The sequence below is a fragment of the Papaver somniferum genome, unplaced genomic scaffold (genome assembly GCF_003573695.1).
Source record: "Papaver somniferum cultivar HN1 unplaced genomic scaffold, ASM357369v1 unplaced-scaffold_21, whole genome shotgun sequence".
Taxonomy (NCBI): domain Eukaryota; kingdom Viridiplantae; phylum Streptophyta; class Magnoliopsida; order Ranunculales; family Papaveraceae; genus Papaver; species Papaver somniferum.
This window is the reverse complement of record NW_020631041.1, coordinates 7,805,260-7,830,833: the sequence shown is the minus strand read 5'-3', so window position 1 is coordinate 7,830,833 and position 25,574 is coordinate 7,805,260. Positions and strand designations below refer to the sequence as shown.

The 25,574-nt window shown below is 38.0% G+C and overlaps 1 pseudogene; it reads left to right on the top strand.

Annotated features, from left to right (window-relative positions):
- The first annotated feature begins 3,928 nt into the window (after positions 1-3,928).
- LOC113340392 lies at positions 3,929-4,028 on the top strand (annotated as a pseudogene).
- The last annotated feature ends 21,546 nt before the right edge of the window (positions 4,029-25,574 follow it).

The following is a 25,574-nucleotide window of genomic DNA, read 5'->3' as shown; positions in this document are numbered from 1 at the left end:
AATGGACCCATAAAATCAATGCCCCACATATCAAAGACCTCAATCACTAAAATAGGGTTCAAAGGCATCATATTTATACGAGAAATGGTTTCTAACTTCTGGCAACGCTCACAAGAAACATAGTGACTATGGGAATATTTAAAAAATGAATGCCACTAAAATCCACATTGCAAAATCTTAGCAGCAGTCTTCTTAGCACTGAAATGACCCCCACATGCATGTTCATGACAAAAGGAGATAATACTAGACTGGTCACTCTCAGGTACACATCGCCTAATGATCTGATCTGGACAATACTTAAATAAATAAGGATCGTCCCAAAAGAAATGCTTAACCTTGGCTAAAAACCTAGAACGATCTTGTTTACCCCAATGTTGAGGGGTTCGACCAGTAACAAGATAATTCACTATATTTGCATACCAAGGTGATTGGGAAACAGAGAACAATTGTTCATCAGGAAAGCTATCCCTTATAGGAAGAGAATCACTAGGGGAAATAAAAACTAGCCTAGACAAGTGGTATGCTACTACATATTCATCACCCTTTTTGTCTCTAATATCTGGAAAAAATTCTTGTAACAAAAGGATCCATCTAATCAATCTAGGTTTGGTATCCTTCTTAGACAAAAGGTATTTCAAAGCAGCATGATCAGTATAGATTACGATCTTAGAACCTAATAAATAGGATCTAAACTTATCCAAGGCAAACACGATGGCTAGCAATTCCTTCTCGGTAGTTGTATAGTTCATTTGGGCATCATTCAGAGTTTTGCTAGCATAGTAAATCACATGGAGTAATTTGTTTTCTCGCTGACTTAGCACAATGCCTATAGCATAATCTGAAGCATCACACATAATTTCAAAGGGTAGGTTCCAGTTAGGTGCCTGGACTATCTGGGGAGTAGTGAGTAAAGCCTTAAGCTTCTCAAAATCCTCTAAACAAGCATCATCAAAGACAAACTTAACATCTTTAGCAAGCAAATTGCAAAGAGGTTTAGAAATCAAGCTAAAATCCTTAATGAATCGACGGTAAAAACCTGCATTCCCTAGGAATGACCTAATATCTTTTACGGTTTTTGTGACCTGTAAAGTCTTAATAAGGTCAACTTTGGCTTTGTCTACCTCTATACCCTTTGAAGAGATGATGTGCCCTAACACAATTCCTGATGTAACCATGAAATGGCATTTTTCCCAATTAAGCACTAAATTTTTTCCTTACACCTAGTCAACACTAATGTCAAATGATGCAAGAACTCATCGAAAGATGAACCAAACACTGAAAAATCATCCATAAAGACCTCTAAAAACCGTTCTACCATATCAGAAAATATGCTCATCATACAACGCTGAAAAGTCGCAGGGGCATTACAAAGCCCGAAAGGCATGCGTCTATACGCAAAGGTACCAAAGGGACAGGTAAAAGTGGTTTTCTCTTGGTCTTCTGGGGCAATAACGATCTGATTATAACTGGAGTAGCCATCTAAGAAGCAATAGTGACTATGTCCAGCTAATCGCTCTAGCATTTGGTCGATAAAAGGAAGGGGAAAGTGATCCTTCCTTGTGACCTTGTTCAATTTCCTATAGTCAATACACACACGCCATCCCGTGGTCACTCGGGTTGGGATTAATTCATTATTATCATTCTGGACTACAGTGATACCTGATTTCTTGGGGACAACCTGAGGGCTGACCCACTTATTATCTGAAATTGGGTAAATAATACCCGCATCTAACAACTTAAGCACCTCTTTTCGAACTACCTATTTCATGTTAGGGTTCAGTCGACGTTGCATCTCCCTAGAAGGTTTGGAGTCTTCCTCTAAATGAATCTGATGCATACACACAATAGGACTTATACCCTTAATGTCTGCTATAGTCCACCCTAAAGCTTCCTTATTGTCTTGAAGTACATTTACTAGCCTACTTTCCTGATCACTATCCAAATTGGAATCTATAATCATAGGTAAAGTCTCAAATGGGCCTAAAAACACATACTTTAGAGTATTGGGTAGTGGTTTAAGGTCCAACTTTGGGGGCTCTTCTAAAGAAAGAATTCGGGTAGTCTCAGAAACTGGTAACGGTTCGAACCTAGCTTTCCATATATTAGTGTATAACACATGGGTAGAATCTAATAGAGCATTCACCTATTAAATATTGTTATCGTCGTCAAAATCTAAACCATAATGGGATAGACAACTTTCTAATGGGTCTTCAGACAAGATGTTTGGTAATGACTCCTGAACTAAGGCTTCTATCAATTTCACCTCCTCAACACATGTGTCATCTAGCTCATGAGTTTGCTTACTGACATTAAAAATGTTCATCTCCATAGTCATATTACCAAAAGATAAACTCATCACACCATTTCGACAGTTAATGATCGCATTAGACGTAGCTAAAAATGAGCGACCTAAAATCACAGGTATCTGGTTCTCTGGGTCAGGGACAGGTTGGGTATCTAGGACCACGAAATCCACTGGATAAATAAACTTGTCGACCTCAATAAGAACATCCTCGATAACACCTCGAGGGATTTTAACAGACCTATCAGCTAACTGCAGTGTCATCTGAGTAGGTTTCATTTCACCAAGTCCTAGCTGTAAGTATACATGGAATGGCAGTAAGTTCACACTGGCTCCTAAGTCAAGTAAAGCTTTTTCTACCCGGAAGTTACCTATTGTGCAAGCAATGGTAGGAGAACCTGGGTCTTTGTACTTTGGAGTTGTGGTGTTCTGAATGATTGAACTTACGTGACTAGCTAAAAAGGCTTTCTTATGGACGCTAAGTTTTCGCTTTCGCGTACACATATCCTTAAGGAACTTGGCATAAGCAGGAATTTGCCTAATTGCATCTAATAAGGGAAGGTTTATGGTAACTTGCTTAAAAACCTCCACTATGTCATTAAAGTTCGATTCCTTCTTTGTTGGTACTAATAGCTGAGGAAATGGGGCTCTAGGCCTAAAATCAGACCTTTCAGGAACCGAATTCACATCATCAGAAACTTTATCAGTCTCTTCAGCTACTGGTCCTGAGAGGTGAGATCCTGAGGGGTGAACTACAGTATGTTCACTATCGGGCATGGTTACCTTATTGTCTACAACTCTACCACTTCTAAGGGTTCTAACAGCATTCAATTGATTCGATGGTTTTGCACCTAATTCATGAACTCCTCTAGGGTTGGGTTGTGTTTGACTAGGAAACTTACCTTTTTCTCTCAAAGAATCACTTATCAGACCAACCTGGGTTTTTAACTCGGAAATAGCCTGACTATTTTCTTGTCCTATCCTGTTACTAGCTTGTAGACTCTGTTCTACGGATAACTGGAATTTTGCAGTTTGCTGAGTTAACAAGGCGAGAGATTCCTCTAAACTTAGGATTTTCTTATCTGACTGATTCTGAAACTGAGCTAGTCCTGAAGGATTCTTAGTATAGCCAAAACCTGGGGGAGCATTAGAATTACTAAACTGACCTTGACTTTGGCCCTTAGACCACGAAAGGTTCGGATGGTTTCTCCAACCAGGATTATAGGTTTCTGAATATGGGTCAATCTTTTGACGGTTATCAAATCTAGTGTTATTATAAAGAGCATTGGCCTGCTCTTCAATATTCTGGCCTTCCCAAAAAGGCTCCACTCTACCACTAGTCTGGCCCACTTCTAAGGCTTCTAACCTTTTTGCTATAGCAGCAATTTTGGCATCTGATTCATAGCCTCCTTCTACCCTATTAACGTTTCCTCTACTTAAAAGAATTTTTTCTGGGGTGCCCTACTATTTTCCCATTGCTGGGTTTTTTCGGCGATTTCATTAAAAAATTCCATCGCCGCATCAACAGTTTGGTTTTCAAATCCACCAGTGCATAGAGACTCAACCATGGTCGTTGTGGAATAATCTAAACCCTCATAAAGGATCTGAACTAGCCTAACCTTTTCTAAACCATGATGAGGACACTGGGATAATAAATCATTGAACCTTTCCAAATACCTATATAAAGATTCTCCCTCTTGTTGTGAAAATGTGCATATTTGCGTCCTAATAGACGATGTTTTGTGCCTAGGGAAAAACTTATTGAAAAAGGCAGATGTAAGTTGTTCATATGTCTCAATTGACTCGGAGTCCAAACTATACAGCCACGACTTGGCCTTATCTTTCAGGGAAAATGGGAATAACCTAAGTTTCAAAGCATCATCATCTAAGCCTCTAATTCTTAGAGTACTACAAATTTCCTCAAAATCCCTAACATGGTAATAAGGGTTTTCATTTTTTTCCCTAAAAAGATTGGGAGCATCTGTAAGGTCCCAGGTTTCAGTTCATAGGGTGCCTCCGTTTCAGCTAACTTAATACACGAAGGACGGGTAGTCCTAGTTGGATTCAACAAAGCTTTCAAAGTTGCCATTTCTGGCGCTATCGGAGCAACATGGATTCTCTCCTCAGTCAAAGAACGTTCAAAAACAGACTCTTCAAAAGTCGGACTTTCTAGATTAAGGTAATCGAGACGCTTCGAACTACTAGGTTTCTCTTTAACAAATCTACCTAGTGCGTCTCTTTTACGTTCAGGCATACAATAGAATTTTCTAAATTGGAAGGGTAAGCAAACACAGATCAAGGCCGACTCAACCAAATCAAACCTATTGATTTCTAGCAAACAAAAAGCATGATGGCTCCACTTAGATTGTTTCTAGACCAGCTTCTAATCCTTCGAACGGGAATTCGTTACAATTTAAGCAAACCCCTCTGGAATCAATCCGAGTTAACGTAAGTTGAATAGAGGCGAGGGAAGCTCGGTGGAGCTTTGATACCCAAGGCCTCACCGGTATTACAAGGCGGCGCAGTCACGCATTCAACTTACAGAAACCGTCAAGAACTTCGAAGTATGCTTAAAAGAGTAACCAATATTTTTCGAATGACTTTCCTGTTAAGCTCGTTACCCTATCGGTCTCGTTCTAGTCAAAATTTTAGGCTTAGGTTCGCGTAGGTTACGTGTTCCTAAAGCGGGCAAGAAGAGAACGGTGATGAAATCCGAACCCTTATCTTGTATGGCCAGGCCTTGCCCTTTACTAGAAAAATAAATGTCCGTATTCAGTCCTCAACATATATGCATACGAAGGAGTCCAGTAACTCGCTGACAGGGGATTCGCGAGTGTTTAGAATCTTACCTCCCGTTCCAGACGGGGGATGAATCGGTTGTAGTCGACTCGGGCCACTGACTCCGATGTCTAGTGTACGAACCCAAGGTGCAGAGACAATATCGTAATTGTCCTCCTTCTCTGCAAACAGTTTATATTTAAAGTACCCTTCCGTAGGGTAAAAAAAATAATGTAGTCCAAAGTCCAAAAGTCCAAAAAAATAAAGAAAAATTACAAAAATAATAAACCCTAATACATTTTTTTTTTTTTTAAATAAAATAAACAAACCCTAAAATAAAATTGTCTTCTTTTCTGTTCTTTTTGCTTTAATCTTTAGCTCCAAGTCTTTATGAAATCACCAAACCTTGGCTCAATTTTCTTTATGATCCAGAACCTGTAGACAGATAAATACCCAAAAACATAAAAAAGGACAAAAAAAATAAAATAAAATAAATCTAAAACCCTAAAAACAAGTCCGCGTCGGCGGCGCCAAAAATTGATGTATTTGTGAGATAGTGGTAAAAGTGGTTCGATTCTCAGACTTGTGAAGGATATTAATTAGACTTAAATTCTAATATTAAAATAGAAAACTCACTAAAAATTATATCAAACTAAATCAAAGATGATATCAATACTAAACGAAACACCGAGGCTAAGATTCCATTATTTTCCAAGTTCAAAGTGATTAAACCAATACTTATAGTTATGCAATTTTCTCGTTTAATTTAATTCTAAAATATTGCAACAAGTAGATTTTAAAAAGTAATAATTGTAAATACCAAGTATGAAGCATCAAAAGTCTTAAAACTAAGCATACTCCATCAAAATAGATAATAATCACTCAAATAAAAATCATATTCAATAGTAGTTCAAGGCAAATAATCATATAATTATTGCAAATAAAAAGATAAAATAGAATATACCACTTTTTGTTGGAAAAATAGCTTCCTCTATCGCCTCAACAATGGGGTTTAGCTCCTCATATTACTCATGATCTGAAAATATGTGTTTGTTGCTCAAAAGATGATTAAAAGAGTGAAAAGTAATAACACAGACTGTTTGCAACACTGTATTGGTGTTGCAAAACAGCTGTTACAATGGAACTGTTACAGAAAAACTCTTGCTTTGTCGGGTATTTTAAGACCCTAGAATACGACTGCCCTGCACAGCTTAATGTTCTTCATCTGTTAACCACACTGTTCTGCGACTGTTTCCCGTGCGTCAATGTTCTTCGTGTTCTTCCTCTTCAACAACAACAGCAGCAGAAACAGAGTTTGGTAAAGCTCTGATTTCTTCTTCTCTGGCTCTCCTTAGGTTCCCAAACTTTTGACACCTCTTCTATATGACCCAAGACATCTATCTATATCAAAAATACCGATTAAATGTCTCCCAAATATTCCAAAATCTCTTTCCTTCTCTTCACGGCCAAGTTGCGGCAATTTCTTGTTTTAGAATTTCTACGCGTTTCTGAGCTTTCCTTTTTATTCTAAACTCTTCCTTAGATAGATGCAAATATTTGGGAAGGTTTACAACACTTTAATCTCTCTAAAATTCCCTAAAACAGGTCACACACGTGACTTTCCATATTTTCTGTTGTGATAAAACTCCATTGATTGAGCCCAGTCTAATCGATTTAAACACCCATATCAGATTCCTAGACCCATAAGGAGTCTATCCTATGAAAATCAGAGGTTTAATCGACCTCAAACTCCTCCAAATCACGATTGCCAAAACTGTTCTTCAATGCACCTATTTTCCCGCCAAAACCTGGTTTTTGAAATGTTGAAGATGGTTTCCCCTTATCCAGAGTAGGGATGCGATTAGCAGATGCCTGGAAATGGGATGCTCCTTAGTAATTAGGTTACCCCTTATCCAAAGTGAGAGTCCGAATAGCAAATGTCCTCCGGGTGCTTTCCGACAACTTTTCGAGCCAATTTTTTCCAAAAATGTTTATTGGCCAAACATTCCTACAAATAAATAAAACACCATAATAAGTACAAAAATGAGCCCTAACAATATATAGAATCGAGACAAATCGGACACAAAAATGTGTCTATCACTCCTATATTGAGACATAAGTCGTGTTACGATATAGTTTTCTATTATACACATTTGAGATTTCAAGCTGAGTTCATCTCGCTTATATATTTCTCGAAATATGTGTTGGAAAGCTTTCGCTTTAGACATGTTCATCTTACATTCGTGATGAAATTCCGAATAAGATCATATGAAAATTGCCGAGTTACATCTAACATGGTTTGTGTGATACAATCATTTAGTGTTTCCTTGGAATATTTCATTATGATAATTTCATTAACTTGAAAATTGCTTTGACGAAAAGTAGTTTATGAACAAAGACTATATAACGTCCTCTAAGAAAGTTTCAATGATTGAAATTAAGAGTTGATGAGATAACCATCCTTGGGTGTAAGCATATATAGTATATTCGCACATTAGTGTATAAATCCATAAACCGGGAACCAAATGTATGCATATGTGTGTATACAAAATTGGTGAAGGGGACAAGATAAGTATCTGTAACAGTACGCATACTAGTAGAAGTTTTCAAAACGAAAATAACTGCTGGGTTTAGGAATTACAAACTCCTAAACTAGTCACCTTAAGTATGCATACCCGTACGCATACTGGCGGAAGTTTTCCAACCGAAAATTTCTGCTGAGTTTGGAAACATAACAAAGTCAAATCCGGTTGCTTAAGTACGCATACTCGTACGCATATTTAAGCTGGTTATTTTGTTAAATTGGTCATTTCATGAACGTAAACATTTACATCTTAAGGAATGCAATCTTTGCAAACCGTGGCTATAATGTTCATGATTGATTCAAGTGAATCAAACCAATTTGATTTCGATTGTATCTTCTATGCAATTGAATAACTCTTTAACTAGTTTCATTTGAGTCATTTGAACTAGTTATGGATAAGATGAATAAGGTTAATATGAGAGTAACTATGTGGATAACTTCGGTTAACTATTTGATGAGCCAACATGAGTGTACACGTTTGGGTACGGTTCATAAACCTAAATGAGGGTACATTTCATTTGTGTGTAACAAACTAAGTTCGATCTAACGATTGAAAGATATTAGCTTGGTTGAATCAGGTTTTTCATCTAACGGTGATTATTGAATGCTTTGTTACCAAGGTAACTTGGATTGCAAACCCTGATTTGTAAACTATATAAAGGAGAACTCTAACAATTGGGAAACCTAATCCCCACACCTAATGTGTGATACTAGTTATACTATCGATAGAGTCGATTCTCCTTTAACCTTAGGTTTCTTCTCGAGACCCCGTAGGTTAACGACTTGAAGAATTCATTGGGATTGTGAAGCCAGACTGATACTACTTCTCTTGTAGTTGTGTGATCTGATCTTGTTGTTTATATCGTATAAGTACAATTGTAAGATTGGCTTGAGATTTAAGTCCGGTTGATCAATTGGTTCCTGTTCACCTTGATTTATCAAAACGGAACAAAAACTCTTGGGTATTTCTGTGGGAGACAGATTTATTCATTCCTATAGACTTTTATGTGTGAGACAGATTTGTTTATCAATTCTTTGACTTTGAGTCGTAGCAACTCTTGGTTGTGGGTGAGATCAGCTAAGGGAATCAAGTGCGTAGTATCCTGCTGGGATCAGAGACGTAAGGAGCGCAACTGTACCTTGCATCAGGGTGAGATTGATTTGGGTTCAACTACAGGCCAGACCGAAGTTAGTTTGTAGTAGGCTAGTGTCTGTAGCGGCTTAATAGAGTGTGTGTTCAAACTGGACTAGGTCCCGGGGTTTTTCTGCATTTGCGGTTTCCTCGTTAACAAAACTTCTGGTATATGTGTTATTTCTTTTCCGCATTATATTTTGTTATATAATTGAAATATCACAGGTTGCGCGTTGAATCGATCAATTGGGAAATCCAACCTTTGGTTGTTGATTAAAATTGATTGATCCTTGAACATTGATCTTTGGTACCGTTCAAGTGATTTCTCTTGCATTCAATTATACTCGCAGATTTCTATTTTCTTGGTAAGTATTGAATTGAGAAAGAGAGATATAACTCTTTGATATACTTTTATTAAGATTGAGTCTGACTGTCTACTGTCTAGTTGATTCTCTTAAAAGTATATTGGAGTTAGTCCATACATATTGCTAGTCGAAATATTGAGTGTGGTTGTTAGACCCCCGCCTTTTCAATTGGTATCAGAGAAGGCAAACACATTAAAGACCTTATAAGTCTGTGTTTGTAGAATTCTGAATATATGGACGAGTCTGTCTCTGATAACGTACTAGTTCAGAAATTACCAGATTATTCACAAAGTTTGGATTCTCCTGAGAGAACTATCAAAACTAAGTCAATATCTAAACCTGTGGAAATTGTTGATAACTGGGAAACTCTTCTAGAAGAACAGTTGGATGAACTTTCTGACGAAGGTGATTTAGATACTGATATGGATGTTGATGAGGAAGTCCCGGAGTATGTTAAGCTTTTAAATTCGTTGGAAAAAAAGAAGATGACAACTTCTCATGTCACACCTTTTCTGACTAATCTGTGTCGTACAAACAATAAATTGAGAAGATGTTACTCAGGTGTTTTTGTTTTGAATCGTTCAAAAAAATCGATCCTCAAGGATTCTGAGGAAAACCTACGTATGAAATCACTTGAATGTGATAATCTTTATCAAAAATATTTTTTGTTGGAATAGAAACTTGCAGAATCTGAAGCAAGGACTAATTCCCAGGAAGCAAGTTTTGATGATAGAGAAGGCGCGTATCTCGCTTGAGAAAAATGCCTTGAGGCTGATTTAACTGATGCTCCTGATAAAATCAAGATGTTGGAAGATTACTTGAAAAAGTTCAATACTAGTTCAAGCAAATTAACCATTATGCTAGGAGCAAGTAAAAATCATCGTGATACACGAGGATTGGGATATAAGGGAATAGATGCTCCAAGTACTAGCAAAGGGGTAAAATTTGTCAAGGCTAGTGATTCTTCTCAACAAAAGTTTTCCACTGATTGCAAAAGTGAAACACTTTCACCGGAAGTTAACGTTCAAAAGAGCAAAGTATATCAACCTCCAAAGTCAGCACAGACGGATCAAGGTAAGAACATTCCTTATGTTTGCCACTATTGCAGAAATAAAGGTCACCTGGAAAGGAGATGTCGTTTCCGTATAAGGAATGAGAAACTTCATGATGTTCTTGTTTGGGCATCACAAGAAGTTGTGAAACCAAGATCATATGTTAAGACTAATCTCATTAACGTTACAAGTTGTAACTGTCCAACCTTTAGGAAAAGGAATCAGTGCTGTGATAAACCTAGATTTGCCTATAAACGTCATACGAATCCTTTTCACAATCGTAATGGTTATCAAAATGATAACTTCGTAAAGACGAAGACAAGATCCGATGCTCCCAATTGGAGAAACACTAACTTGTAAAAGAATAGTGAAACCGATTCTCTTTCGAGAAATCTTGAAGAGAGCAATGGGAAAAAGGTTTCGGTTGTTTCTAAACACACTCGTAAGTGGGTTCCAAAGAAATTCAATGATGCTTTGAGTGTGAAAAGGAATGATCTCCCAGAAAATTCCATAACTATGGAAAAAGCAATATCCATGATGTTGGAACTTAAAATGTTCTTTAGAAAGATGGATTTGGATGTAAAAGGTTCTAAAAACGATCTCTTTCATGATAATCCAAAAGTCACTTGTGGTGAGCAAGACATTGTTCACCTCAACAAAACTTTAGTGTGTTGTAATTGCATCTTCACCAAGGAATACCATGCTATATGTACGATAAGGGAAGCACTAGAATTGGGCCGCACAGATTATGTTCGGTAAGGCTGTAGAATTCAGTTGGATTCTTCTAAAAAGGTATGTCTATAAACTTGAGAAATATTTGCGTTTTTATTTGCTTAGAGTACTTATAATGATCCATGTACCTTTATTATCGTTCATTTCTACCTAACTTGATTTGCGTTTAAGGTTTTTAAATGTTTAGGTTTGAAAATAATAGTTCGAGATGTTTGGATTACATGGTACACATACCAGGTATACATAACATCATTTAAAATCAAATTCCAGGGGTTTAAGTACGCATACCCGTTTGCATAATGCTCCAGGATACGAAAATTCGTTTGCAAACCCGTATGCATATTTGACGCCGATATTCGGTAAATTTGTTTTGGCCGTAACTTCTTCGTCCGAAATCGGAATGACCTCATTATTTTTGCATCCTATTCCTATTTGAATTCTCTTAAAAATGGTGAGGATAAATCCTAAATTTGGAGGAGTTGAGGTTGGTTTTTGTCCTGTCTCTTGTTTTTGAGTGTTTTGCTCCAAGAATATTGTTGGTGAATAACAAAGAAGGAAGTTCAAGAATGGGAAGTAGCACGCATTGCTATGGGATTCTTGAATGTTCACAATCATACTTTGTGAAATATGGTGCATGGTCGTTAATGACTTTTTATGTTCTTCTTTGTTAAGAAAATCTTTTATACACCTTTGATAGCTATTCCTGGTGTAAATCCGTGTGAAAAAGATTGATTCTACCCTCTAAGGACAAATCATCTTGTATGTACATTACGAGTTTGTCTTATGTCTAGGAAACTTCTTATGAGAATTTATTCTTATGTTTTAAGAAGGATAACTAGAGTTTGGAATAGCCATTATTGTGAGTACACATAGCTATTTCCAACGATTTTCATCTTCAATGTTTTTAGATTTATTGGTTTAAATTCTAAAATTGTTTGGAAGATGATTTTTGCAGTATTAATCTTTATGGTTTTATATATTGCAATTTGTTATGGGATATGTGTGTTTGCGTCCGTGAACTATGATTGTTCCATACCTTGTCAAAAGTTAAGTCTTTCATATGATATGCATGTATTGATATAAGAATGAATGAACTTTTGATATTACAAAAGTTTTGAGCCTATTGTATGTCATTATGAAAATATTGATGGAAGATAGGATGAACTTTTGTTTACGAGGATTATGTCTATTATATGTATTTTGCAAATAGTGATGGAAAATATAACGAATCCTTGTCTATTCCAAAGTATTGATCTTCGCTGATCCATATTTTTATGTATATACTGTGAAGCTCCGTAAGTTCTCTTGTGTTGAGCATTTCCGATTAAGTTAATCATGGGTTTTCTTATGGTTAATTTAATTGAGTATTATTGGATTCAAATTCATATTCGTATGTGTTTGTCATGTCCAAAGAAATCCTTCTTTTCTTGTGAAAGTAAGGTCACTCTTGTTGTTCTTTCGAGAATGACATTTTATGAGGGAGAGTTCTTTTGAACTTGTGCTCAATCGCCATATCTTTGTGCGGAGTACATCTGTGGAATATTTGAGGGGTTATCTGCATCTTTATAAACTCCTTGATGAATGCATTTAGCTTTGGCTTTATGATTGCATATAAATTTTTTGGTATGTTAATACACCTTTGGTCTTGAAGTATCTCCGTGGAAATTTCATTAGGATCCCACTAATATTCGTACCTTTGCCAATTTTATTAACAAAAAGGGGGAGAATTAATGTGTAGTTCATACTACAAATACATATGGTTTACGGATCATTATGTAAGGGGGAGTGATTTTCATGTTGAGATAAAGTATTGACTAAGGGGTAGCGATATATATCACCATAATATTGTTGTCAAAGTTGTAACACAATTGAACTTTGATGTTGTGTAATAATACTATGACAATGTATAACAATGACTGAGAGCATTTTTTTTCCATTATTATAGCTACGGATACTCAACAACGATGATACTAAACTTACAACCTTTGGAATCATTGGAGTACTTGGAAGTGACGAAGATTTCGAGTCTGTTGAAGATGCCAAGGAGATCAAGCATGTGTATGAGAAGCTTCAAGTTTTTATTTTGTAATCCATATGTATTGATAGTTTTGTCACTAAAATTGACAAAGGGGAAGATCGTTAGAGTATTGCTCGGTCGAACTCGCATGCATTGCTATCTCAAGTATGTTTGTCAATGTTAGTGATCAAAACTATAAGTCTTTATTTCTAGCCTATTTATAGATGTCTTGGACTAGGACATAGATAGTATAGTTGAGCTTAGATTTCTCAGCATTCATCATTTGAAGACGAAGAACTACTAAGGGGAGCTTGTGTAACTTCATCAACAAAAGGTATGTGGAGACTTAAACTTATCTATCACTTGGAAAGTCTATTTCTTCTCTATATCTTATATTGAGACATAAGTCGTGTTACGATATAGTTTTCTATTATACACATTTGAGATTTCGAGCGGAGTTCATCTCTCTTATATATTTTTTTCGAAATATGTGTTGGTAAGCTTTCATTTTAGCCATGCTCATATTACATTCGCGACGAAAGTCCGAATAAGATCATATGAAATTGCCGAGTTACATCTAACATGGTTTGTGGAGAAATGACAATTTCTATATCTCAAGTATATTACGATGCGAAATCAAAATTTTGTTGTTAGCATAAACATCACAGTGAATCGACCCGTGTGACTATTCGGTTAACTGAAAAAAGCAATGGAAGGTTCACGCTATGCCCCGAGAGGCTCACATTTAATCCTTAAATTCGAAAATCTAATGAGTTTTTTAACTTCTAGCATTTTTGTGGTCAAACTTGTTTCCGTACGACTCTAAGGATGTGACCGATGTTCCCGTACTCGCGATGTTATTCACTAAACATGCTCATAGTATAAATCAGGAAAATATTTTTTATCTAAAGTGAAAAGATATATGAAAGTTACTCAAGTTATCTAAATGGCATGTCAAGTTTAATATACGTATTCCCCTTAGTCATTGTGATTACGCAAATAATAACCACATAATACACACAGTAGACAGTTACTTAAGATAGGTGATACTTAGTTGTCTTGTGAACCAGCTGGCGATATTGGTGTCCTCTATTTTCTTCAAAAGATGAGGATTTTCTCGCGCTCCTCCAAAAGTTTTTTCTTGCGGTGTTGTGACTCTCCAATGTTGTTGAAGGGACTGCGCAAAGGAATACCATTAGCAGCTTCCTAGTACGCGTACTTGCCCCTATTCGTTTGCGGAGTCTCGAGACAACAATTGAGCCCCAGACTAGCTTTTGTCCTTAGCTTCCACGTCTTTATTCTCACCCGAAGGTATGCGTCCAGATATGTGCACGAAGTACTTAAGCTCCCGTTTTAACACTATTCGAATGAGTAATCAGTCGAGATTGTATAGTAGACGATGAGGAACCGAAATGTATGGATGACATGTCCCCTTTAGCTAAAATAATTTGCAGCCTTGTAGATAAGCGATACTTAGCTCGTTTCTTCGGTGATAGATTTTGGTCTTGCTGCTGACGATGAAGTCCATAGATTCCTTTTCTCGACATGGAAAGTCCACACACTTGGGCGCATTGTTCCGCTGCATTTTGCAATGGTGTGAGAAGGCTAGCCGTAAGCTATATCCTGCCCTGCCTCGCGACTGCCTCATACTTGTTTGTGATTTTTAGCGATGTCGATACAGCATAGTTCATTGCTGCAATCTTTAGTTTGATTCAGAGACTCGGGAAACTTCGTAATCTCATTGCATCCTTCGTCTCACTGCAACGTTCATTTGGTTGGTGACCTCGGTCCGTAGCTTTTGTTGTTGACAATTCTCGACTAAGACAGTTACTCTTCTTATCTTCCGTGTCCCTGTATGTATCCTCCTCGGTTCATGTTATCCCCTGTTAACGCGTTATTCAAGTTTCATATGCTGATGACTTGGTAGGTCTTTCATCACCACTGTGTTGCCCCGGTTGCTGATATACGTCGCGTTCCCCTATGGGTTCCCAAATGAATCCTCCAAGTACCACCTGCCCTTCACAAATTAAGTCCATTACAAAATGTGCGATGCCCTTGCATCTTTCATGAGTGTTCGTAGTTTAGCGCACATGTTTTCCTGTAAAACTAAGAATTTCAAAGTAGGCATTAGTTAATATTCCATATCTATCGAACACACTCAACAAGGAGGGTCATCGGGCCAATGCCATGTCCCGATTGATGTATCTCATCATTGGTGCTTTGACCCAATGGAAGTGTATTAGGTCTTGCCTAGATTCTATATCCCGAATATCCTGGGTGCCATCAAACGATTATCCCGGATCAAGTGAGTTACCAAGTACTCATGCCTTGATAATCGATCACACTTGCGATGGGAGCAATGTTGTATGCTCGAATATCAAGTACTCATGCCTTGATAATCAGTTGCTAGTTTCCAACCACCAGAACCCTTAGGCTACCTCGGCACTTGCACCCTGTCACCGCCCCGAGTATCAAATAACCAGTCAACTGTAAGTCATGTCGGCACTTGCACACTGCCACTGCCCCGAGTACGAATGACCATTCGAGTGTAAGTCACCTCGACACTTCCACACTGGCGTTGCCCCGAGTACGAATGACCATTCGAGTGTAAGTCACCTCGGCACTTTCACACTGGCGTCGCCCCGAGTACAAATGACCATTACGATTATCTCCTGACTTGTTCAAGACTCTTAGATCATCTCGGATCATTCCGTTTGATGACCCGAGTACGAATTATCCGTGTGTTACAATACGCTAACAACCCAAGGCGTCCCCCAGGTTATTTAGTCACCATAATCTCGTGTATTGGTAACCTCGACTCGATAGTTTTGGTCGGGACCAAAACTTTTGGACCATCACGGGACATTCCATTTGATGACCTGAGTACGAACAATCTGTCGCTGTGTTTGTCACATGATCTTCTTAGCGTTGTATGTTTGATCCAACACATATTGCATTCTTCATATATTCAGTTTCGGTATCACTTGGATGCCACAATTTGCAAGTTCTTTTCCGGATGTTAGAGTTACCGGTTATCTCGTGACTCACATCAGACTTGTGACTTTAAAAGTTGGCACAAATTTACTGTCAACCTCCGAACTCTGCCCCGTAGTTATTTCTCTTCAAAGAATGTGTTCTTTCCGCTGTTTGTCCTAGTTTCTTCCGTTTCAGGTTTCACCCCCGGCTATAAGCTTCGACAAGTGATAGACGCATTTATGTGTCTATTTTGTACTCAATTTTCTGTATTGTTAGACTCGATTAAGTACTTATTGTTATTTTGTGTTCTTGTAGGGAATTTTAGAGAAATAAGCCCTTGCGTCGAAATGGGCTCAAAAAGCAGTGTTTTACACCCAGAGAAAATTACTAAAGCACCCCATAAATGCACCGGAAGCGTCTAAGAAATGTGCCGGAGGAATTCAGAAAAATTACTATTTCCACCCCAATTGCTATTCGCACCCCCAGTTTGGATAGGGGGACACCATCTTCTTCATTTCAAAAACTGAATTTTGGTGGGAAAACATGCATGAGAACTGGCAGAAGTTTGATCGAATTTTTTAACGTGTTATAGGGAGATTAAATGGCTGAGACTTGGCAGGAAGATGTGATTAAGCCTAAGGAAGATATTTTGGGTGTCGGGTCCGATCGAATTTGGCTAGAATTGGCTAGGGAAGCCACGAACTCAAAACAGAGACACACGTACAGGGAGGAGAAAAACACGAGTTTTGGAGAGTCTGGGGGGCTGAGGAGAGCCGACAGAATCAAAAGAAGAGGTCGATAGGCGAAGAATTTCTGCTGCTGCTCAGCCAAGAACATGAAGAACATTGTACAGTCCAGGAAAGTCGTTGACTAGTGTCGTATATTTGCGACAATTCTCAGTTCCTTTCCCGCGACTTCGGTGTTGTGCTTACAGCACTTCGAAAGTGCCGTTGTTCCCTGACGCTTTTTGTTGGTCGCAAAGAACGGTCTTAAAACGATTTTATTCTTATTTCATCATTTGTAATCAACTTTTGAGCATTAATAAAATCTTTTGAGAGCATTTTTACTATGATGAGTTAAACCCCAACACTGGGACGACGGAGGAGGCCAAGCTACATACATGGGTAATTTAATTAATTCTTTTTAAGACTTTTGCATTTAAAATTAATTGAATTATGATTTGATTAAATTTGGTGTTATTTGATTAGATGGGTCATGCTTAGCTTAGGTGATTTGATGTTCCAAGCTTAACATTTAGAATCAATGTTTTGAGAATCTACTTTGGCAAAATAAGAGTCCATATATGTTTTGAGCGATTATTGTTGAGAATAAACCGTTGAGCCCTATGTTTTGAAGATTGGCCGAATCATTAGTCCCAGTACCTCTCGCCCATTGTTAATATTTTTGTATATAATTTTTATTAAGTCTAAAAATCCTTCACCTTCACAAGTCTTAGAGTTCGAACCATCACTACTACAACCCACAAAAAATATATAATCAACAAGGTGGGATAGCGTCTCACTGGTAATCAGGCTTGGTGTCTTCGAAAGATTTCGATAAGCAGTCAGTTGTGTTATTTCCCGAAGTTGCAGTCGGCCGTTGCAGTGAGGTAATCGATTCCGTACTGATAATGCCCGAGATGATTTACTGTCTACTGATCGAGGGTATGCCCAAGTTATTTCATGTTGGCCCGGAATGACTTGCTCCCGATTTGTTGAAACGGGAAGGAAGTAGTCGTGAGTTGGTTCTCTGGAGAAGCATTTGCTCCTTGTTCGTTCAGCGTCACACACTAGTGGACTGTCTCAGTCACACGTTGCTCCAAGTATCGCCGAATCTCCCACGCCATCATGTCATCGTCGTATCTCGCCCGATTAACCTCAAAGGTTCCACAAGACAGTTTGTATTATCGTGTCCAGTTGTGTCGTACGCCATCCTTGGAATCTAAAATATACGGAAAAACTAACAAATGAGATAAAAGATTATATCCGCACTATCAATCGAATATTGTGGCATATTACACTAGGTAAATAAAGTTTCTAAGATAACAAATGCTTAGAATTTTATTCTTGCTATAAGAAAACCGATCACGACATTCGGAAATATAATTCTCAATTTCTGAAGCTGTTTGCTGGACTCGTCATGTGGTTTCAATCGACGCCTTCTCAAGAGTTTTTGCAGATGTTACTCAAACTATCAGCAATTAAAGATCTAGAGACAAGAGGGAGAGGATTCTCCCCTTTCTTAGGTGTCGTTCGAAAGTTGATGAGCCTTGCAAGCTGGAATCGACAATGTGATCAGTCCGAGTTGGATGCTATCCCGATGATCATTCACAACGAAGAAGTGTTCACTGCTAGGACCCGATATGTATTGGATATTCCCCGACACGAGTAGGCGCAGAAGCTTGGTATATTGCTTTGTCCCGAGATGACTGATTGCTGTTCATAGTCCGACTGGAATATCCTAATGAACTTCGCAGACTTAAGAAAACTGGATCATTCTGTCGTGCCTTCATTGTGCAGATTCTCTAAGCAATCAAGGTCTCAATGTTTGGAATTTCGAGCTTTTGAGTTTCTTGCAGAATTCTTGAGTTCATTTTAATGAATTCCTATGGCCCAGTGACATTCCTTAGAGTATTCCATGTAAGTAATAAGCAAAGGGAGTCAACAGATAAGAGAAGGAAAGTGTGATGTCCAATCTGTTGTTTCGAGACAAGCTTATCTGGGCAATCCTTGACTTGTCATATCTGGAGCTATCCTGAATTTTACTTCTGCATCGCCGCAAGATTTTGTATGTTGGGATGTAGCAGTTAGGAAAATCGTTCTAAGTTGTCGCCCGAAGAGGATGATTGCTCGATACAGGCTAGTCACATACGTTTCTGGTTCGAGATACTTGAGTCCGAGTGGATTGTATGTGCCCCGACTGACCTGGCGTGAGTAGGTGCATCTTGAGATGCTACTTCGTTGCTTTCCGAGTAGATTGACCTGAACTATTTGTTCCAAGATAGCTTCCTTTGACGCAATGATGTTTCATGAGCAGACTAGTATGGTTAACTCCAAGATGGTTGACCCGAAGTGATTGTTAATAAAAGGATTCTTCCAAGATGATCTCACTGAGGGGTCAATATACGATTAAATATTTCTCATTCCCATCATCATTTTTCTGCGATAACTAATCAATTAATTGAGTATCCCAAGCAAAACATGAACTAGATTGCATATTCGAAATCCAATCAACAGAAGTATTACTAACGACAAGATTCATTTTCTCAAAATTTTGCCAAGTAATTGGGTACTTACGGCTTTCGAAATAATTTAAGTCAGGCCGGTTTTAAATAAAAAACAATTTTATCTGGGAGATTCACTAGCATTTGAGTGTTATACATATTTCAGGGAATGAATTCAATGTTATATCCGTTGTACTGAATTAACTAAGTGTTTAGGAAAGGTGATACTTAGCTTCAACTTCCAATATCCAGTCCCATGGACTGCACTTTCATAAGCGACGATTCTTGACATTTCCTTTTCATTAGAGAAGTAATTATTGTTGCCGCGACACGTTACTACGCTGGAGTTCGATACCCTGGTTCTCTATGCGCTGAGCTTTCATTTCTGGTGTTGATCTGAGATGGAATCTTGATTCTAAGAGGCGTACGCGAGTCCGATTTGAACGTGTTTTCCGTTCTTCTCCTAATGGAGGGTAGTGACCAGAAGTTGGTGAGGCCCGAACTAAAGGTTTTATGAAGGAGTGCAGAAGGGATATTGGTCCGAGACAGATGCAGTTCTTCCCCAAGATTATTATTCATAATGGTAGCTTCCCGAGCTAATTTTTCTGGAGATGATTTCATTCCCTTCGCCATTTTCTGCAACAAGAAGTCAGGCAAGTGAGCACTCAAGGTAAACTTTAGCCAGTTTGCATACTTGGCAAATGCGCTATTGGCGACATGATCTGTTTCTTCCAAATCAGTCCAAAATATTACTAAACGTTTTATTTAAATAACTTAAGGAAGACAGGCTTTGTTAATTAATGATAAAATCCAGTTTGGACTGGTCGTTAGCCTTTGAATGTTTAAACTATCGTAACAGATGAATTCGGATGTTAAGCGCCCTGTAATGAGCGTGTTTGAGAGTGACGGTACCTAGCTTTCATTCCTGACAGTTGAGAATAGGTATCAGCTTCACATTACGACGCAATCCGCACTCCCGAGGTGGCTTGAATTGTTTCGTCTCCATGAGCAAAGTTGCCCCGCCCTGGGAGTCTATGCCATCGCCTGAGGCTCGCGCTGTCAATATCATTTTGCTTCTCAGCTGATACTCGGGATTGAATTTATGCACCGGCGACTTTCAGTTCGGATAAGCAATGATTTTAAAAGCCAAATTGCTTCTTTAACAACACAGGATTATCAAGATAGACGACAAGTTCAGGTAAGTTGACATTATGTTTAAGACTTAAGCATGCTATCATAATAGTTCAACTATGAATGGTTACTGTGACAATTTCAATAGTTATACTGATGTCTCTCTAAGGATTCAAATGCGGTTACAAGATCAATCATGTCATAACAAGGGTACACAAATAAAATATCCGGGTTCATGGTGGATACACGTGGGTTAATGATAGACGATTTCTTCCCAAACTATGTAGCAGGACATTTCCCTTTTCCCAAAATATCTCCCATATTAATTTTTCATTCAGCACCATTTCACGACGACTAGGTATTATGCCAAGCTTTGGAACTTGTAATTCGTAGCTACAGGTAGTAAAAAGCAATTGATATTTGCATGTCGAAGGTCTCATATGTACTCTCTCAGGTATTGAAGAAAACTATTCATGCTTTCTTAGGTGGGTTGCACTTGAATAGGCCAATCATTCTTTTACCAGGATTATATGAGGAAGATTTTAGATAGCATTCATCAAAATAACTCGCAGAATGAGAGGAGTTAAGAATGTTCCCTGTTAAAGATGAATGTCCCGATGGGGATGTGCTATCCTAGAATGAATCGACTCGATTTTTCCGAGCCGAGCTGAATTATTGAAGCGAGTCTTTTTTGATCTTCCCGAGTTGATCTAAAGTGACTGCCTTGCCCGATATGATCCATCTTTCCCTATAGAAGACGAACTGACCCGAGCTAGGTGTAGCAGGTGAAAATGGAATGGCCGATATAGATAACTCCGACATGTTACTTGGGTATCTGCCCGATGTAACCTGGAACGAGATGGTTTTGATCCGAGTAAGTTAACTGAGTCTCCCCGATGTGGATTTACACGATACTGAGTTACCGCCAATGAACCCAGAGATGGCAAGACCCGAATCTGATGTCATAAATAGACATGGTTAGAACAACCAAAGTTGGATTGAACAGTAACACTTGGTGCTGATGATGATCTCTTCCGAAGCTGAGTGCTGAGACCCTACTAATTTGATTGTGATTCGATGAGTTTTAATCACTTAAAGAACAAAATTCAATCAACTCTTGTGACCAAACCCGAGATATGTTTTACTAAAGTAACCGAGTCCGATGCTGATTGCAGTTTATGATCTGGAATGCATCCGAGATGAAAATTGACGAGATGGTGATGAGCTACATCCGAAGTTCTTTATTCCATGCGAGTCTACAATTATTGTTTCGTACTGCTTGAGTTGGCAGGCGAATCTATTTTACTGACAAGATTGCAGCACTTGAACAAATCAATCAGAGCTCGCTCCAACTGTGGCAGTTTGTCTCGTGTCTTTCTTCTTAGAAATTCAGTTGATGAAGCCCGATTAAATTACTGGTGTTTTCATGGATTTTACTATCCTTCAGCTCCCGATGGTGAATGTATCCTCAGTGAATAGCCAAGATTTATCATTCAGGACAGAAAAAGACACAAGCAGAAAAATCCCCAAATCAACTACAGATTCCGTTATTCAACGTTTTCAAAGTAGCTTAATTGGGTTTGTAAAATAAGATTCGGTGATAGAAAATCTCCCATTAAATCAGAAATCGAGTGAAAGTTTGAAGGAAAATCCAATTTTTTCTCAAGAACAAGTCCTAGATTTCATAACTTGAAAATCCAATTTTTGCTCAAGAACAAGCCCTAGAAATTTTTTAAAATTTTTGCTCAAGAACAAGCCCTAAATATATTTTGAAATTGTAACTTGAAACTTTCAAATCTCAATGTTTAAGGACAAGATAAGAGAGGAGATAAGGCAAAAGATTGGTCCTATTTCGATTTGTTCCTCGCTGAAGTTCGATTTTGTTGAAGTTTTCTCCATTCTCGTCTCTAGTTTTGCACGCAGAAATCCTTATCTTTTCTTCTCAGTTCTGTCGCTTCACTGGAACTACCTCAAAACCAAAAGATGTAGAAGACTCCCGCTCGGTAGATCAGTAGTCCCCTTAGCCGGCGCCAGAATGTAGTTGCTAAAAATCTAACAACCACACTCAAAGAGATCTAATACCTAAGATGGAGATCTACTAATAAGTAAGAGATGAAGTGCATCAAAGTAAACATGAACACAAGAGTTTTTACGTGGTTCGGCCATTAATGAAGCCTACGTCCACGGGATTTCACTATGATCGGAGTGTTACATGAAGATCCATTAATGGAAGAAGTGTTACAAACTTAAGAGCTCTCTCTCTAGTTATTGGAGGAGGAAGAAGTCGATCCCCTACAAACATCTCTCTCTTTCCCTTATAAAGAGTAGGGATACAAATCAAGTTACAATACTGCACTTAGAGCTAACTAGATAGGATAAGAACTAGTGAGAAGATCTGATTTCCTACACACAGTTGTATCTAAACTAGGTTACTTCCGCCTTGATCTTTTGACACGTGTTCGTAACATATTTTTCTCCTACACTTAATGCTCGTGTCTGGATTAAAGACTTAATCCAACATGACAAGAACAATTTGTAAGTTTTCTGAATTCAATCTACTTCATTTTCCTATTAAAAAAAAGAGACACACAGTATCGACGCCCCGCAGTAGAAACCTTCCATTTACCAAATGAACAAACAATAATGTTCCGTAAGACGGATGACTTAGAGGAAGTGGTATCAAGAGATGATACAGGAACAACGAAGTTTACCAAATGGATTGAACAAATAAGAAGAATGCAGATGCTAGAGAACTAACATACGTCGACTTCCCAACAAAATGGATTTGGGATACTGAGATTAAAAAAATGGAAAAGAATGAAAATAGGGAAAACAACTGGAGAATACATTTTGTGCACCCCTCGGCTGGAGGTAAGTTTCATTTAAAGACATTCAAACAGTCTATGGGTCAGTTTATCCTTATTTTAGGTCAGCATGTCCAACACTTGGTTTGTTAGAGGATGACGATGAATGGCATCGGGCAATTAAAGAAGTTGGGCAACTGCGAAATCGCTGTGAAAAATGTTTGTGTCAGTATTACTAATGTGTGAGGTGTGTCTAATCCTTTAGATCCGCAGAACAAACAATAGAGGTTGCTTTCACATGATATTGTAGCAAAGCCGATTATCGGAGGACAACGACCTACAACTTTCGGAGGAAAAGATCAATAATCTGATGGTGAATAAATTTTCCGTCTTACACGGGTGAAGGACCTGTAAGAACCAAGAGAAAGAGAAGCAGAAAGGACAAAATCTTATAACTCAACCACAAATAATCGTGCCTAAAAACAGTGCAATATTATGACCTAGCCCGTCCATTTGCACGGGCCTGCACAGCCCTTGTTTACAATAAAACTGTTTAAGTGGGAATGATTCCGTCGTCTAGTTAGAAAAGACCTTATATTACTGACCCTAAACAATGAGCTTACCAAGGTTACTTATAGAAATCTGTAGGTAGTGGGTAATGGAACCCTATATCAGTCACTGTTTCAAATCAAAGTAGCCGAACCCATGTGAAGTACACACCATTTCTAGTAACTGATTAGGAACTGAAAGTAAAATTGATTTCATTCTAAGAAGGTAATTAATTAATATAATCATGCCTCAGCAGCATTATTAACATTGATTTTTAAGTTGAATACGGAGTCCGGTTAAATGCCAAATGAAACTTGTTTTGCATATGCATATGCATATGCTTCATCATCATCTCATCTCTCTCTATAGCTTTTGTACAACAAAATGGGTGAAACTTGAAAACAGTAAATAAAATTTTTTGTGCTCTCTATTTTTGTTTGGCTTGTGAGCTATTATATATTATGTCTCAATGTCCTTTAATGTCCTGAATTTTCTTATGAAACCAAAATCCATCTCGTTTGCAAAAGGATTGCCCAAATGTACCCCGTGTGCCCTTGACCAAAGATCGGCCCCATATGCGAAAAATAAATTTCCCATAAATAAATATGTGCTGCAGTTAGCATTTTTTCTTAGCCGAGTTAAATTTCATCTAGTGGGCACATCCCTCTCTTCCTAGTTTTTCCTTCTTCCTATAATTGGCAACAGATTTGGTCAGGAGCAGCAACACAAATGAAAAAAGTGAGAAAGAGAGATTGTAGTGTTAAGAAAATGACCTGGTTTGATTATTAGAAGTCTTACAATTCAGTGGGAATGATTTCGTCGCCTAGTTAGAAAAGACCTTATATTACTGACCCTAAACGATGAGCTTACCAATCTAAGAAGGTCATTAATTGATATCATCATGCCTCACCATTATTAACATTGATTTTTAAGTCGAATTAGGAGTCCGGTTAAATGCCAAATGAAACTGAAATGAAACTAGTTTTGCATATGCATCATCATCATCATCATCTCATCTCTCTCTAGCTTTTGTACAACAAATTTTGTGCTCTCTATATTTGTTTGGTTTGAGTAGTAAGAAGTGAGCTATTAATTATGTCTCAATCTTCTTTAATTGTTTGGTTCAGAATACGTACCTACCCTTAAGACGAGATATGTTAAGTTATCCGATTAGAATGCCGAAAAGAAATTCAGGATTCTTGAGGTTGTTCTCATCCGTGTGCTTTCTTTTCATGAGTACCCTCGCATCAATTACTAAAAAATTTGCTGAATGATCCAAAATCCTACTCATGCCTAATTTTTAACATGTAATCTAAGTTTTGTTTAAGGGTTTCCTCTGTGACCAAAAATTCGACGTGCTTTAGTGACCGTTATGGCCCCAAATATTTCAACTTGACCCACCAACTCACTTGTCTCTTATTAACAAAAAAAAAATCACTTTGTCTCTTTATAAATTAGCCTAGCTAGCTATCAAAAATTTGCTTAGTGATCCCAAACCGAACTATTGGACGAAATTTCGACGCGTAACTTTTATTTTGTTCAAGTGTTCACGTTATGATCTAGTTAATCTAAATATCTACATTGAGTAAATATTTGATATGCGAGTGAAAACATTTTTTAGTGACCTCGTTTACAAAAGCATTGCCAAATTTATCGTCTGCCCTGACCAGATTCCTGCCACCGTTACTAAAAATGTACTTCACCGGTACAGGTGTACCCTGTGCCCCATGACATGAGATCACTAAAAATGTACTTAGAATATTAACCAGTTGGATTTTATTTTTAATATTCTAAGTTGAATCCCGTAATTAGCTGCATAATAAACACTAAAGGCAACTGAACCATAATAAACACTGCATCTTGAATTGACACTTTAGGCAGCTGCAATTAGCATTTTTCTTCTTAACCGAGTTAATTAATTGCATCCAA